The sequence below is a fragment of the Portunus trituberculatus genome, chromosome 47 (genome assembly GCF_017591435.1).
Source record: "Portunus trituberculatus isolate SZX2019 chromosome 47, ASM1759143v1, whole genome shotgun sequence".
Taxonomy (NCBI): Eukaryota; Metazoa; Arthropoda; class Malacostraca; order Decapoda; family Portunidae; genus Portunus; species Portunus trituberculatus.
The window spans coordinates 20,799,754-20,817,253 of NC_059301.1; the positions used below are offsets into that span (position 1 = coordinate 20,799,754).

A 17,500-nucleotide genomic window follows, 5' to 3' on the forward strand; every position below is an offset into this window, starting at 1 on the left:
GCTGGCGCCACGATAACTTGTCCTTATTATTGACGCGACTCTTGTTTTCAGGAAATGACTCGAGAGGGGAAGGACTCACTGCACTTCGCTTCCTATCTGGTTATGACGATCGGGCGTTGGATTTTCAAGTGTACAAGTATCCTTTACACGATTTGTATTACTAGTTAGCCTTCCTTCATTAAATTCGACTAGTCCTCCTTCCTTACTTCCATCCTTCCTTCCTTAACCTTCCTGTGCTTTCCTTCCGAGTCATCATCCACTCCCTGTGTCCTGATGCGTCACTCATAACAGTCGTCTGGATGATCACGTCTGCATCTTCCCTATTGCTTCGGAGTCCGCCCCTCGCCCTCTGTAGGCACGCCGACACTTCCCTCCCTAGTCCATCGCTGCCGTCACACACAACTGTTGCAGCAATGAGTCACGAAGCAAACCCATCACACAGACAAGGAGAGACAAAATGTTTATCTGAACAGTAAATCACAAACCAATTCAAGTGTTATTATTACAATTATTACCACATTCGTCCGGAGATTCTGAGGTAAGAGCAGGGACGGCCAAAGGTAAAGAATGATTAGTTGATGGACTGATCGATTGACTGACTGATCGGTTTCACGACACAGCTTCAACGGGGCTACATGCAAAGTGACGTCCAAAGCTTGTAAAGAGCAGTATCAAGTCCAACCAAACGCATGTTACAAGAGAATGTTTATAGCTAGTTTACGTTCGCACAAAAACGTATATACTCTTATGAACAAAATGGCTATCATCATCTGGTAAGTTCTCAACAGGTGCAGGAAGTAGGTAGCAGTAAGCAAGGCTGGTTTCCTTACTGGCGCCTGACACGCATAACGCCTATACCTCCTCTGCAAAGTTCCATCGAAACATACATACAGATTTTTTTGTTATTTATGTAAGAATGAAAGTCCGGTCAATGGCAGCAGGAACTAAACAAAAATGACCACTTAGATGTCAGTTCCCGAGCAGAGAAATGAGAGATTATCAAGTAAACCTTATCCCTTCCGCTCAGAACGAACTAAGAATCATCTACAGGAAGAAACATCAACACACGTTTCTGATTAAGTGTCACATGTTTCCACCTGGCGTGGCTCTTCAGGGTATGAGTCTCTTCAATACTTGCTTAAATTTTCGACAATCTGCACCTTCCTCTTGTTTTCTTCCTGGCGACATTGGGGAAGGAGAAACGAAACGTGGATGGAGTAGAGGAAGGAGGGAAGAATGAGTGGAGGAAAGCGAGAGAAGGAATGAGGAAGGACAGTGAAGGAAGATAACAGAAGGAAGAAGGAAGGAGAGTATGTCATCCGAAAACACTACTGAAACACTCACTTCATTCATCTAGGTAGCTGTTTACATTACATTACATTGCATTCTCTAGAGGCGGACCAACACACCCTCTCGTTACCTTTCCAGCGTCCATCTTTAAAGGGAGCAACAGTAGCATGTTCTATAAAACCGTCCACTTTAACTTTATAGATAGACTACTTTCCTTTACCCCCTCAGTGCCACGGTACTGCACTTCAACATCAAGGAGCATTAAGAGCATAGACAAAATGGCCGCCTGAAATCCGTAGCAAGAATGAATCAACTCCATTTTTCAACTCAAACTTAATCTACACGAAGCGCCTGTTTTTAATAAAGATGAAGAAGGGAAAGACACAGAAAGGAGGGGGTGAGAGGAGCGGGAAAAAAGAAGGGAGAGGCATGGATGGGAGGAGGAAGAAGGGTGGAAAGAGCCGGGAAGGGGGACAAGAAATGATGTTGACAGGAAGTGAAGCGAGAGAGTGAGGAAGCAGAGATTAAACGTAAACAAAGAATGAGAGGCAGAAGAGATGAACGAGCGACAGAAGGGAAGAACGAGATGTAAGAGGAGAGAGAGAAATAGGGAATGAAAAGACGAATGAGGGACGACCGGGAGGCATGAGGAACTGCCAGGATGGTGATATATGTGGTGGAGGAGTGAGGGACAGCTGGAAGCAATAGGCTCAATACACAAAACCTTACAAGATCGAGTAGGGAATATTGAACCAGTCCCAATAACAAATGCACTATACACATACCTCAGCTGCGGGGCGGCGTCTTGGGGAGGGATGATCCTCGTATCAGGAAGACATGGACCACTTTTTCCGCGTAAAGAGATGTTACCGTGGTGTGGCGGCGGCGGCACTGTGGCGGCGTGGGTGGTGCCGGTGGAGGAAGGTCGTGCAGGGAGGAGGCAGAGTGACTTGGGAAGGTGTCTCTGCGAAAGAGAAAAAAATCCTGAAGGTATGTTGATGTTGACGTAAATGGTCTTTTATATAAAACTTAATTTTATTTAATATCCGTACGTCCGCACTACGGTTTTACTTCATACATTTAAAAATATCTTTCCCCTTGAACGCGAGGCAGCCGGCGGAGCGGACGTGACGTGGCCACACCTGCACCTCCCGCACACCTGTTGCATGGCGGTCAGACCCGCCACAGGACGCGGCTTCCGCTTCCCGCCTCAGATATCTTAGAAAAAGTTCACTACCGTGGAAAACGAGGCGCGAGTTACAATGCTCTTCCTCGGAGATTACCGCTTACGATTATTGCTCCAACACGTGGAAGCAGCGACTCGGCGATAAAAGCTGTACTTTAGCATGAGTCGGCCAGACGAACGTGCGAACACATGCTGGCGCCACTAGCCCTCAACGCAGCGGCTGGCGTGCTGCTGCAGCCACTGCCGCGTGATGTCATTTACACACTTCACTTCCACAATCATCGCCCGTGACCAATACCTAAGGAACACCTTCCCTCAAGATGTCACCCACCCTCCCATCCCTCCCCACAGCCTCGTACTTCCTGGTACCTCGCTCTACGTGGAAACCTCTATCAGTCTTCCTTTCCTCTCGCCATGCCCGGCACTAGGGCGCACTTCGGAGTGTCCCGAGGAGGCGCGACACAAGCACTATAGAGGACACACGCGCACTAACAACAACACCTCTACACACGCACACCTTTAAATGGTACATACAAGCCACACCCACCTGCTCCCCGCCACACACCTCAGCAGGGTTCCCTCACACAGCTACACACCCCGACACACCTCACTGCTCCTCCCTCCATCCCTCCACACACCGCCACGCATCTTACACTGCCTATAAACTAACAAACACACTTTCCATACGTCCTTCGGCAAACTTCCTAATCCCTTGCAGTAATTCCTAGTACTATTATACCAAACACACATTACACAGCTGTGGCGTGTCAGCATTACACGTCACAGCTCATCTACGCCCTGCAGCAAGGCCTTCCCTATAGTACACCGCAAAGCCACCGCTCCATTTACACAGCCCGGCATACAAGTCCCGCTCCCACAGTCTTCCTTGCCCGTATACATGGCGGCATCGCGGCGCCACGGAAGCCCAACACACACACACACACACACACACACACACACACAACCAGCGCACGCACACTGAAACAGTCCTTCCCCACAGCTTCCCACTACAGTGCGCCCTCCCTCCCTCGTGGCCCACACATAACATGGGCAAGAATTAAGCTCTTACATCACGAAAACTAATTATCAGAGAGAGAGAGAGAGAGAGAGAGAGAGAGAGAGAGAGAGAGAGAGAGAGAGAGAGATACGAATGAAGATGAAAAAGAAAAAAAGAAAAGCTGATTAATATGATGATCTCACTAGCAAGCCTCGACTGATCATAACGCCCCTGCCACCGCCAGCACCGCCAGCACCGCCACCACCAATACCATTACACCACATACGGAAAACAAGTGAGGGACAAGGCGAATCACAACAAACATAATCAAAACACGCTTCTTCCCCCTTGCATGCAGTCCATGTCCCTCACACTCCTCCTGACACCAATCACACCACACTATCACGAGGGAAAGGACGGCGGCAGGAAGGAAGAGTTTCCCCTCACCGGCTCCTCTTGGTCGCCGGAGTCACACGCCCCACACGCCTCGACACCACGAGGAAAGTTGTAAAGGTTATTGTGAGGCAGATAGTGAGTGACAAGAGACCACTGGAGCTGCTGGGACTGAGCTGATAAGAGGCACGTGATCAGGACGCAGCGCCACGTGACGGAGTGGAGGGAGAAGGGAGAAGGAAGAAGGAGAGGAAAAGTGGAAGAAGTGGAAGGAGTGGAGAAAAGTAAGAAAAGGAAGGTGGAAGGAGAGTAAAGGAAGAAGGTAAGAAAGAGAAGGAAGAAGGAAGTAAAGAGAAGGAGGAATCAAAAAGAAAGGAGGAGGGAGAGGAGTGAAGGAAGGAGGGATGGAGGGGAGAGAATGAAGAAGGAAGGCAGCCACCACTACCCATGCCTTCCTTCTCCCTCCTTCCTCGTCCCTCAAGGCCTCTCTCCTCCATAGGCCTACGAGAGAGAGAGAGAGAGAGAGAGAGAGAGAGAGAGAGAGAGAGAGAGAGAGAGAGAGAGAGAGAATTACATTGCATCATAGTTTCATAGTCTGTGGTAACTTCCTTCCGTACCACATACATATTTTCGACACATATTTGGATGTATACGCGTTCTGGTGGTGGTGGTGGTGGTGGTGGTGGTGATGGTGGTGGTAGTAGTGGTGGTCGTAATAGGATGATGATGATGATGATGATGATGATGATCGTAGATGTAGTAATGGTGGTGGTGGTAGTAGTAGTAGTAGTAGTAGTAGTAGTAGTAGTAGTAGTAGTAGTAGTAGTAGTAGTAGTAGTAGTAGTAGTAGTGGTAGTAAACGAAGAAGAAGAAGAAGAAGAAGAAGAAGAAGAAGAAGAAGAAGAAGACGATGAAGAAGCAGCAGATGAAGTTATCGTAAATATTATTATCATTATCATTACGATTATGAAGATTTACACACACACACACACACACACACACATCTTCCTATACAGGCCGTGTATGGGATCCGTAATTACACCAGGGAGGGGAGGGGTAGAGGAAAGGAGTAGGAAGAGTAGGAGGAGCACAGTGGTAGGGGCAACGAGGGTGGTCAGCAGCAACAGCAGCAGCAGCGGCGGCAGCAGCAGCAGAAACAGCAGCGGCAGCAGCAGCAGCAGCGTTGTAAAGAGATTAAATTCAGAGGGCAAAGATTTTAGGTCAAGGAATGAAGCGGCTCCCATAACGTGCACATGGCGAGACCTGGCAGCCCGAGCCTCTGCCACTCCACACACTTCCTCACCCACTATTTAATTTTTTTTTACCAATTATTCCATTACGTGGCATGACGCGGGGCCTTAATGCATCACACGGGGCACACAGCCCACCCTCCCGGCTACAGAAATCAGCAGTGGGACGTGCGGGGAGAACACAATGCGATAATTCACCGATAAATACTTGAGACTGGTAACCTAGGCCGCCAGAGCATACCAAGGGAGGGTCCCAATTTGTTAGTATTTTAGCCAGACGTCGAATTATTTAGCCTCGTGTTTCTCCTCCTCATGCTTTACCTGAGTGGTGGTGGTGGTGGCGGCGGCGGCGAGGGTGGCACACACGGGCGACGGCTCTGGGAGGGGGTGAAGAGGACGCCTATCAAGCAGAAATAACGGAGGGTGTGCTGCCTCCACCCGGCGTTGCCAATATGACGGGGAAATTTAAGTCCCTTCGTCTCGATGCCACCTCTCCTACACTGCCACTTTCTTTCCAAAAATTCCACAATGCCGACGACTTTTTTTTTTCTGTTTATTCGTGCCGTTACCGCCCCATGCGAAAGGTGTGTCTGCATCGGCCAGCACCGCCAGCACGCACCTCGCCCAGCCAGCCACCAGGGAGATAAATACTGGGCGTGAAGTGGTGCTATCATCTCGAGTACAACTGTTCCCGACACTGGCATCGTCGTCTCCCACTTCAACAAATAAACTTACTGTTATTTGATAGAAATTCCATCCTAATTAAATTCCAGGGGACGGCCGCAGGGAAGAGAGAGAGAGAGAGAGAGAGAGAGAGAGAGAGAGAGAGAGAGAGAGAGAGAGAGAGAGAGAATCATTTACATTTATGAACATTGACCCCGACATAAATTACTTTGTCATTAAAACCCCTTGACTTGTATAATACCACCACCACCACCACTATTGCTACTATCGTTACTACTACTATTACTACTACTACTACTACTACTTCTATTATTACTACTACAACTACAACAACAACTACTACTACTACTACTACTACTACTACTACTACTATTACTATGTTTATTCTAATGGTATAACAGTAAGAGAGAGAGAGAGAGAGAGAGAGAGAGAGAGAGAGAGAGAGAGAGAGAGAGAGAGGCCGTGGGAGGGTGGCTGCGAGGAATGGAGGTGGCCGGCTAAGGGAGGGGAGAGCGAGGGAGGGAAGAAGGCAAGGAGAGAGTGTCAGGGAGGGAGGGAAGGAGGGAGGGAGGAGAGATGGAGGGCGGAGGGAGGAGTGGGGCCCCGTGGAGTGTCTGCCGGGTATGGTCGCCGCATTCCTTGCATACCGCCAGGGTACACACACGCACACACGCACGCATGCACACGCTCCACGGGAAGAGCTACTCATACGCACTGACGCTCTCTAACGGGGTTTTAGCATGCGTGAAGCGGGGGCGTCCACTTCCTCTACTTTTTTCCCCTTTCTTCCTTTTCCGCGCGAAGTTGAAGGCAATGTTCCAGCCGATGACTGGTGCCTATACATCAGCGCGGCTTATTTTTAACTTTGCCCTAGATAATTGTGCAGAGAGAGAGAGAGAGAGAGAGAGAGAGAGAGAGAGAGAGAGAGAGAGAGAGTTTTCTATATCAATGGAGAGAATGAGTGGATACCGTAAGGTGTGGACCACCCGTTCAGCCTCTGCATCCACTCCTCGGAGGTGGAGCCACACACGCCACACCTACCCTTCCCAGGGCGGGTCAGCCACACCCACCACGCCCATCCTCACAAGAAACAACAGCCACATCCGCCACACCAAATCTTCTGTGGGCTACGGCCTCCCAGACCCCAGCCTTCCCGCGGGAAAGGCCGCACCCGCTCGGCTGCCCCACTCGCAAGGAACAACCACACCAACCACACTCACCCTACTCGTGAGAAAACAGCTGTCCTGCTGCATCACAGCCGCTCACAGCCAACCCATACTTCTCGTGGAACAACAGCCACGCTCACCACACCCATCACCCACCATGCCGCGGCGAGAAACCGCTCCATCCACACCATACCAATAAGAAAACTTCTCCATCCCTCTGAGGAAAACAGCTACAGGCACAGCACCCACACTAGACACAGAGGATACCCACATTAACCTTTCTCAGAAGAGAACGATCACATCCATCCTTCCTTGAAATAATGCTCAATATAAACCTTTCTTGAAGATACAACCACACCCATCCTTCCTTGAAGGAACATCCACACCTGCCGCTCCATGATAGAATAGCCACACCCACCCTTCCTTGATGGACCAGCCACATCCATCCTTCTTTAAAGGAAGATCCACAATCTCCCTTCCTTGAGGGAACAGTCACATTCGCCCTTCCTTGAAGGAATATCCACACCCATCCTTCTTCGAGGAAAATGGCACACCCATCCTTCTTGGGGCCACATCCACCTGTCCTTTCAGGACCTACCATGCCCATCACACCCACTCCTTAACGCATGACCACCATCCCGCCACACCCACACACCCACATACACACACGGAAGAACACCCACACCCAGCATTCCCGTGCTTCCATGCCGCACGTCAGATCCAGATTACACTGCTCACCACATCCGGATCTCTAATCTTCGATCTGTGTCATCACCGGCAACTCGGCTCCTCCAGCACCGCGAAGAACCTCCACAACGCTCACAAAAGATGTCATGAGAGTAATGAGAAAGAAAACGGAAATTTTTGGGAGAAAATGGAGGAGGAGTAGAGAAGGAAAAACAAGGATGCTATTTCCACGAAGCAAAGACAAGGAAAATATTTGTAAGCTCATACACAGTTATACATTAAAACTCACATCAACAACAACAACAACAACAACACACACACACACACACACACACACACACACACACACACACACACACACACAACTGCACGCTAGCTCTGTGTTTATGTCCTTGTTTGTCATTTGGCAAGCTGAGGTTTACAATCGAAATCCTTTATTTCCAAAAGTGATTAAGAAATAATCACAAGTCCTCCCTGACCAGGCCTGAGTGACGTGCGGCTCATACTTACAGATTGGTACACTACATACGTATTGGCTGTGAACTCTTTCCGGATAAGTACGGCCGTCCATCACGAGTCCAGGCCGTGATCCTCAAGACCGTGCACGGGTGAATAACACACACTCAAGGCACACAGACGAGAGTGCACCACGCCCCCACTTATATATACACACTCTCCCGGAACGTCCTTCACCACAAAATTTTGGACATCCGGGGCACAAGAGGTGAGTAAGGCAGACTGCGTTCCAACACTTCCCGTCGCCAGTCTTCTGAAACCTTCCTCCTCCCCCTCCTCCTCCTCCTCCAGTTACCCCGTGCCCTCGCCTGGCTCCACGGAATGACACAGCCGCGGGTTTGGGCCATGACTGTGTTGATCACGAGCAGACATTCCACTGATGAGAGAAAGTTTTGGATGAAGCGAGATAATTGGGTGACGTCACAAGGCTGCTGACCAATAGGCGGCGAGGGGCGTGGACTCGCTATTGGGATTGGGATTTACACAAGAAACAAAAAAAAAATCTTCCTAAAGGATGAAATTTCTCACTACCGTCTCTCTCTCTCTCTCTCTCTCTCTCTCTCTCTCTAGACCTCTAGATCTCTAAGGACAACTAAAAACAATAGACTTCCTACAAAAACCTTCACAAAATTGAGATCCCTTAAAACTCCCACTTAAAGACTTTTCCTAGAGACGCCCCTAAGGAAACCCGACAGACTCTGGAAAGACCAAGATTCCTAATGACACAGAAGATCCCTACAAAGATTCTTAGACTCTCCAAAGAACTAAGATATCTATAAACTCTAACAAAAGAACATGGCCTCTGAAGAAACTCACCCTTGTCGAACCAAAGTGATCCAAAACACTCAAAATAACAAAATAGAGGTTTAGATCTTGTAATTCCAAAAGCTAACAAACGCCTCTAATGCCTTAAACCGCCCATGTCTTAGTTCTAAAGGACCGCCCACTGACCCGTCTCGATAGATTGCTGAAGTAACAGTATGGACACGAATCGTTCCTTTTTACTCAACACTTTATATTCCTACTGTATGTAAAAAGCCTCCCAGTCTTCCAGTAAAGTATACCAAACACTCACTTCCCAGTATATAAAAGTACAAGCCAGCAACTCTTCCACATCGAAACCCGTCCATTCCCTCCGTGGTTCTGCTCTTGCGGCGCCATTAACATCGGAAATCCGTCAGTTAATCGTATATTTATCACCAAGTACTAAACACCTTCCTATTTCCAGGTGTAGCAAACCATACATACCCCAGTACAATGCTTCTGTCTCTTTACCGGTACAAGAGCTAGACAGGTTATCTCTTTAGCGCATTAGTCCTCCTATTTTTCCTTTCTTTTCTCCGGTACAAAATGGAAACTTGTGATTACACCGGACCGCTCATTCTCCCAGTATGCATAAGGTTGTTTACTCTCCCGGTACAAAACATACCTCATTTTTACATTTACAGTGTGTGTGTGTCTTCTTCCGGTATAAATTATAATCTCCTAAACATTTTCCCGGTAAAGATCATCACCCATCTTACCAGTAAAAATGCTGCCTACTTCACCAGTACAGGAAAAAAAGCTACTAATTCTTTTCGTTTACAGCATCTTACACTTTCCCAGTACATAACACAGCCCGCCCTCCCGGTACAGAAGACCGCCCACTATCCCGGTACAATACGCCGCCCAGTCTATCGATGTAAAACACCACTCACTTACCTAACACAAAGCAAGGCCTATTTTCCCAGTTTAAATGACCGCCCACAACCCCGGTACAAAACTTCACTTAATTTCCCGGTACATGATGCCATCCACTTCCCCCGTATCAAAGACAGCCCATTTTTTTTTCTTTCCGGTACAAAGCCCCGCCCACGATGCAGATGGAAAACACCGCCCAAGTTCTCAGCACAGCATACCGCCCACATCCCCGTAACAAAACACCGCCCACGTTCCTGGTATAAAGCATCGTCCATTTTCCCGGTACAGTATAACGCCTACACACCCAGTACAGACCCCCACCTATTATACTGATACAAAATGACGCCCGTTTTCCCAATACGAAGCACCGCCTACTTTCTCATCTCAATACTACCTATCCTCCCAGTACGAGACACCTGCCCATCTCCCCGGTACAGCATGATACTCACTTCCTGTCTGGCAGTGAAGACATATAATTGAGTCACCTCGCTCCCCCGGTAAGTAAGAAGAGGTAATGGCAAGGAGCGAGGGAGGCACGGGAGAGGCGGCGGGCAAGTAGGTGTGGGGAGAGGGAAGTAAGAATGTGCAGGTGTTGGGACAGAAAGACAGTGACGTGAGGAAGTGAATGAGAAGGCAACAGTGTATAAGGCCCGTATTCAGAAACGCCTTGCTCTCTCTCTCTCTCTCTCCAGAATTGTAAACAACATACTGAAAACCGCGAAACTTCGACTAGAGCCTTTAAAAGTAGAAGTTTCAGAATAGGTTTTTAAGTAAGGAAAATAAGATACACATCCGGTGACACAGTGAGGCCTCCATCTGATGTCCGGCGATGCAAGCACAAGGAGGGGCGTGGCGGGTCCTGCGACGAGCGAGGCGGTTGTGCAGGTCATCAAGATTCCCGGCGCCGGCGTGCACGTGGCGCCAGGTGAGGACCGCCCACTCAGACACACCTTCCGCACACCTGACGAGGTTAGCGCCCCCGCCACGTGATGAAGCGCTTCAACAGGGATTCACGACCAGACGGCCGCATGGAATTTTTCTTAAGTCTTCCATTCTTCATGGTTACCGACAGCAGCTGGGCCACGAGTGTCAGCTCAGCAGCATGTCCTCTAATTATAAAGCAACATGCATAATGAGGGTGACAATGCCCCTGAATAGGTCCATTTTTCGCCTTTACTTTGCTAATGGTGCGAATCGCGTTGAGATGCAATAAGCAATTTGCATTCGTAAAAGTGTTACAGAATTACGAGACCAGTCACAGCTAACTCTGCTAATTCCAGGAGGCTATCACAAACTCTCATGTTATTTCTATGGGGTTATGTTATATATATATATATATATATATATATATATATATATATATATATATATATATATATATATATATATATATCTTTATTCGAAGAACCATTACCTATGCTATGCACGATAAGGACAAGTCTTGTATAGAGAGAAAGGCGCAGCGCTATGAGCATGTTTAGAGTGTTCCATTAAGGACATGTGGGTGTCGATTTCCCTTCGTTGCGCCCAAGTCTCACTTCATCGGATCAAGGAGCATGGAACAAGGCACATGGCATCATTCACGAGTTCTGGCAACCTACAGGATCCTTTGCACAGCAGCTGTCTTGGTGCAAACTTCAGGATGTAGCGAGGAAACAGCAGGAGGGTATTGGTGCAGTACATATAGGGAACGACAAATCCACAAAAATGGAGTATCATATGCTACAGCGGTGTGCGGCGCGGTGTTTCACTGTACAGCCACCGCCCTACAGAGGTCACTGACCGGCAAAGAACACTTGTGATAGGCCTCTACGGCACTTGCTGCACACACCAAGTCAAGGAAAACAGTTTTGACGAACGATGGCCGCTGAAAGAAGCAACTTTATTTCAGTACGAGTGATGTCAAAACAACAGACGATCATAAGCACCAGCGGGTAAAGCAATGCAGTTCAGTGCAATACAATGAAGCCTTGACCTGAAGTCTCGGGTGAAGCAACTGCCAGCAACTCGTGTCACTCAATCTGCAGCTCGCCGAGGGTTCACGACACTGTTACAAATGCGACCAGTACTCAGTAATGTATTAACGGAAAGGTCTTTAATGACAGTCGCCAGCCACCAATTAACACCACACACATTATCACCGACGCGCTGCTTTCATTCGCCCTGTACTACAACGGTCCCTGCCTGGAAGCGACCGCACGCCAGGACACGGCAGGCGGGAAGTCCTACACGCTACTGAAGACACGAGCACGATGCTACCTGCTGGGGACACCAGGAGGCACCTGCTGTGGCGGTGATCGCTGCTAGGACAGGTGGACGCCTTCCAGGTGGTCACGAAGAGTGAGCCACCATTATGAGAGAGAGAGAGAGAGAGAGAGAGAGAGAGAGAGAGAGAGAGAGAGAGAGAGAGAGAGAGAGAGAGAGCGTGGGAACAGGCTCCCGACGCTAACGAAGGAATGTCGCGGTTAATCCCACTATGGAGGAGGGAGGGCGGGAGGGAGGGAGGCAAGGAGAGGGAAGGAGGGACACACACACACACACACACACACACACACACACACACACAGAGAGAGAGAGAGAGAGAGAGAGAGAGAGAGAGAGAGAGAGAGAGAGAGAGAGAGAGAGAGAGAGAGAGAGAGAGAGAGAGAGAGAGAGAGAGAGAGAGAGAGAGAGAGAGAGAGAGAGAGAGAGAAACAAAATGTAGTAGCGTGCTTGCATGTAAGCGTCGTGTGTGCATGTGTGTGTGTGTGTGTGTGTGTGTGTGTGTGTGTGTGTGTGTGTGTGTGTGTGTGTGTGTGTGTATATATATATATATATATATATATATATATATATATATATATATATATATATATATATATATATATATATATATATATTTATTTATTTATTTATTTATTTATTTATGTATGTATGTGTGTGTGTGTGTGTGTGTGTGTGTGTGTGTGTGTGTGTGTGTGTGTGTGTGTGTGTGTGTGTGTGTGTGTGTGTGTGTGTGTGGAGGCGGAGTATGTAGCTTCCTTACTACATGCTGCTTCGCTATTTACGTAAAGCACAGTAATAATTAAGGCCACATAGAATGACACAACTGTGTGGCGCCGCCGTCTGGTGTGGCTGACGGACAGAGGAATGAGAGAGAGAGAGAGAGAGAGAGAGAGAGAGAGAGAGAGAGAGAGAGAGAGAGAGAGAGAGAGAGAGAAGGTCTATGGGAGTAAGCAGAGTAAGGCAGCGATAAGAGTGGCAGTCCCCGGAAAGTAAGAAAAAATGGGGAGATATTTACCTGGTCGGTGCGCTCCCCTGCCTCGTCCCGACGCCTTCCTTCCTTCCTTCCTTCCCTTCCGCGTCCGTCAGTGTTCCTCCTTCCTTCCTTCTTGCTTCATTGCAGCGGCTCTTCCCGTTTTCTTAAGCACTTTTATTACGTGTTCTTTGATGAGATCCGCCTTGCATTGTCTGATCGCTTCCTCTAATTGAGTCGTTATAGGGTACTTCAAACCAATACAATAAGTGACGGAGTTAACAATAGCGAGTTTCCGTGTCATTGCCATAAGGAGTCCCGGCACATCACCTGTTTTCTTTCTGCTTGCTTCCTTCGTTTGGGTCGCCGTCGCATCACTCCCCAGTACACTTCAAGAGTACTCTGCGTATAGCACGGCCCGCCTACCGCATTCCCAGGGACACGGCGCGGCGATTCAGTGAGGCCTTACATGACTCCCGCCAGTGAATATAATAGACGAGTGTGTACTATTTTCACATCCTTAAATAAATACCGGACATCTTTTTTTTTTAGCTTATGGTGCTAATTACTGTGAAAATCATCTCTCTCTCTCTCTCTCTCTCTCTCTCTCTCTCTCTGCGATGTGATGGTAGTGTAAGGATGCTTGTCGTTGTGGTAGTGGTTGTGGTGGTGCCTTGGTGATGGTGGAAAGGGGGTGGTTACTGTGTCTGTGCTGACGCTGTGGAAAAAGCAGGCAGTGGTGCAGCTGGTGGTGATGATGGTGATGGTGATGGTGGTAGTGTTGGTGAAGGAGGAGGAAGTGGTGGTGATAGTGGTGGCAGTAGTGAGATGAAAGATGTGTGGTGATAGTGGTGGTGGTGGTGTATACAACAGCCTGACCACAGTGATGATTTGGTGTAGATAGTGGTGTGTATACAAATTGTGAGGGAGGTCGTTGTAATAGTAGCTGTAGATGTTGTCGATGATAATGCGTGCAAATTTTAATTTTAGAAGTAGCAGTAGCAGACATGGTGATTGTAGAGGTGCCATTGGTATAGGTAACAGTAGCAGCGGTACGTAACAATGAGAACAGTGGTAGGGACAGTGATGACATGAGGAACAGTGATGATAACTCGAGTGACACCAGTGGGGGCAGTGATGGCGAGGGTCAACGCTAACAGAAATAATACAGTGATGGCGGTAGTTTAGATATTGATAATCGCTGTAGTGGTAGTAGTGACGGTGGCTGCGGTGGTGGTAGCAGTGCTGGCAATATAAGGCACCGGCACTTGGCACCAACACGCCCTTCCCCTGGCGCCGGCGGGAGGCTGATCTCCACACCCTCCTTCACACGACCTTGCTGCCCATGTTTGTGCCCATGGGTCAGGGGCAGGGAGGGGGCGGGGGCAGGGGCGTGACCACTTGGGAAAGGCGTGAACAGAGGTAAAGGGAGGGGCGCAGACAAGGCTACAGACACGGAAAAGGGTCTAAAACAGAACGTGGGTGTAGAAATACATGTTTACTTGAGTCCGTCATTTGCGGCCACCAGTGGATTGTATGCATGAGGCAATTCATGAAGAGAACTTATCGTCAGGGAGGAAGGATCAGGAGGTTATCGCTGCCGGCACTGTAGTGGGAATGAAGGAGGGCTGTCGTGTGTGTGTGTGTGTGTGTGTGTGTGTGTGTGTGTGTGTGCAGAGAATAGTAGAGGGTGTGTGTGAGTAAGTGTTGTTGGTGGTCTTTTGGGGCCAAGTCGTGGGTGGAGGAGGAAGGGTGGAGGGCGGCCTGAAGGGAGGAAGGAAGGAAGGGCTCGAGTGGAATATGGGCGGCGGGCGTTGTATGATGGCTGGAAGGAATCTATGTGGTGGTGGTGGGCGGGAGAGAGAGAGAGAGAGAGAGAGAGAGAGAGAGAGAGAGAGAGAGAGAGAGAGAGAGAGAGAGGAATGTGACTGTAGAAATATGGGTGTGGGGGGAGAAGGAGGAGGAGGAGAAGGGGAGAGGTCTCGGAGGTTGAGTGTGTGTGGTGGGTGGGCAAAACTGTACGACGAGTGTGGTGGTGGTGGTGGTGGTGGTGGTGGTGGATGTAGAGTGGCAGAGGAGGAGGGGAGAAGGAGGAGTACGAGGAGGAGAGGAGGAAGGGGAGAGGGGTGCAAGAGGGGTTGTGTAGTAGGTTTTATCACGGAGGGCGAAATGTGGAGTGTGACGGAGGTGACGGGAGTGGAGGGTGTGCTGTGGATTGACTGACGGTGGGTGGTGTGGACAAGTGGATATCAGTTAAACATCCGGCCAACAACAGCTGAAGCGTGAATCCATGTGGAAGAATGGGTGGGTGTTGCCGAGGGTGGGTGGGAGAGTGTTGCTGGGGGTGGGCGGGTGTAGCAGTCAGTGGGTGTCACTACGAGGGTGGTGGCTGGAGGGATGGGTATGTGGGAGGGAGGGTGTTGCTTGCGGTGGTGTAATTGCTGAGGATGTGGATAGGGTGTTGCTGTGAGCTGGGACGTTACTGAGAGTGGGCGGGGTGGTTTTGCAGTGGGTGGATGTTACTGGGAGTGTGGGCGAGGGTAAGATGAGTCATGTGGGCCGGGTGTGAGGGAGATGGGAGGGTGCCAACAGCTGTGCTTCTTCCCACCACCACCGGGTTCACTACTGCCACCACCATCCACAGCAAAATCACCACCACCACCAACTCCAACACACGCCCCAAACTTCCGCCCTCACTGTAAACATGTGGAGGGGACAGCACGTCGATGCCCGGCGGGAAGGGCCTCCTTTTGGCCCCTTGGGGTGAGGGAACTCGGCTCGCCCCACGAGTGCCCCGGCGAGTGCCCCGCAAGGAGACATCTTGTTGCACCACCGTGGGGCCAGACTGGGTTAGACATTCCACGCACTATCACCACAGCCCCGGGAGGCGGCGGGCCCCACACACTACCGCGGTACAGGCTGCCGGGGCGCCACACACCAAGGTCACTCCCCGGCGGGTCCTTTAAAGCTCCACCTCCGTCTGTGCTGAATCACCATCGCGGGATGGGGCGCCTCCCTCTCGATCGCCCCACCGCGCCCCATCCCGCCCCCTCCCCAGCACAACACTGGTTCCTGTCGACGGCCCTTGTGCCGGGGCCCCTCTGGCCTGCTGAAAGGGTGGAGGGGCCGAGCGGAGAAGGCAGCGAGAGGCGGCGTGGATGTGCGCGCGGCGGTGTCACCTGCAGGTCTGGCGGCGGCGGTGAGGGGGACAAGAGCCCGGCCTCGTCCCTCCTCCCTCCATCCCTCCCTCCCGCGCTGCCAGACCACCCCGACCTCCCCACACCCACCTTCCTCACTCCCTTTTGGTGCCCCCGCTTCTATACGTCCCATCACGCCCGCTAACATCAACACACACCCCTACGAGAGGTGTGGGCGGAGGCGGCAGTGTGGGTGGGGACGGGCGGGTGTGCCGGCTGCCGCCCCCGGACTCACGCGCCATCTGGTGCCACCCACGTCAACTTTGTCATTCACAAATCTGGTGGTCGTCTTTGCTAGGTCGTTGCATTCTTGCAATATCAATGACTATGGGAGGGCAACAGGATCCACGCAACTCAAAACTAGCCAGCAGTCCTTCACCTCTCAAAGGTATCCTCCCAGCAGGCCCATCCTCCTGTGCGACGCCACACTCCTCTAAATACAACGGCTGGAAGAGCCTGGGAAAGTTAAAAAGCGGGTGGGTGGCGGAGGTGTGGCAACAGCGCGACGGTACTCATGCAACTTGAGAGAGCGGGAGTCGGCCCCCACCCGACACACACCGGGAAATGAATGAGAAGTGGCATATGGGGTGCCTCGCTGGACCTTACTGAGGCCCCTCTTGCACCCTGGAATGTCCCGGGAGTCCTCACAGACTGCGGCAGCCTCTGGTGAAGCCGTGAGGACAGGGGCCCGCGAGGAAGGAGGAGGCGGGGGAGGCGCTAACATGTTCCCCAGGAGCTATTGCACTCAGCCCAGGACACGGCCAACGACCCCACCCCTACCCCATCCCCCACACTGCCACCAGTCCCCCGACACTGCCACCCCAGCCTCACACTGAGACCTCCGCCACCTCCACGCCAGGGCCACCCTACCCTATCCCAGCCCAATCCACAACCTCCTCCCAGCACAGCCACACCACCACCACCACCACCATCACCTCCACAACCAGCCCAGCACTGCACGACACCCTCCTCACCGTACACACAGCAGACTTACCACCACCGACAGTCCCTCACTACACACACATTCCATTCTTACACAGCGTACCGCCCCACACACTCCCACACAACAGCCCTCCACCGTCCCTCCATCCCAGGCCCCTCCCTCCCTCCTTGCATGTTCCATTCATTCAGGGGCGCCCCGGGACAGCTCCGCGTCTAGAGGAACACTCGGGGACCCACAGGGGAGAGGAGGGGAGGTCCGTGACCGACTATGTGAGGC

General features: G+C 50.7%; 1 long non-coding RNA gene across 1 annotated transcript in view; it reads right to left on the minus strand.

The window, feature by feature from the left end:
- LOC123520487 overlaps nucleotides 1–17,037 on the minus strand; it is a 31,318-nt gene extending 14,281 nt beyond the window's left edge. Inside the window, exons 1-2 of the long non-coding RNA XR_006679267.1 lie at nucleotides 13,130–17,037; nucleotides 2,076–2,254 (exon numbers count right to left, since the gene is read on the minus strand). This is a non-coding gene — a long non-coding RNA (uncharacterized LOC123520487). The remainder of the gene's footprint in view (nucleotides 1–2,075; nucleotides 2,255–13,129) is intronic.
- Nucleotides 17,038–17,500: the final 463 nt, after the last annotated feature.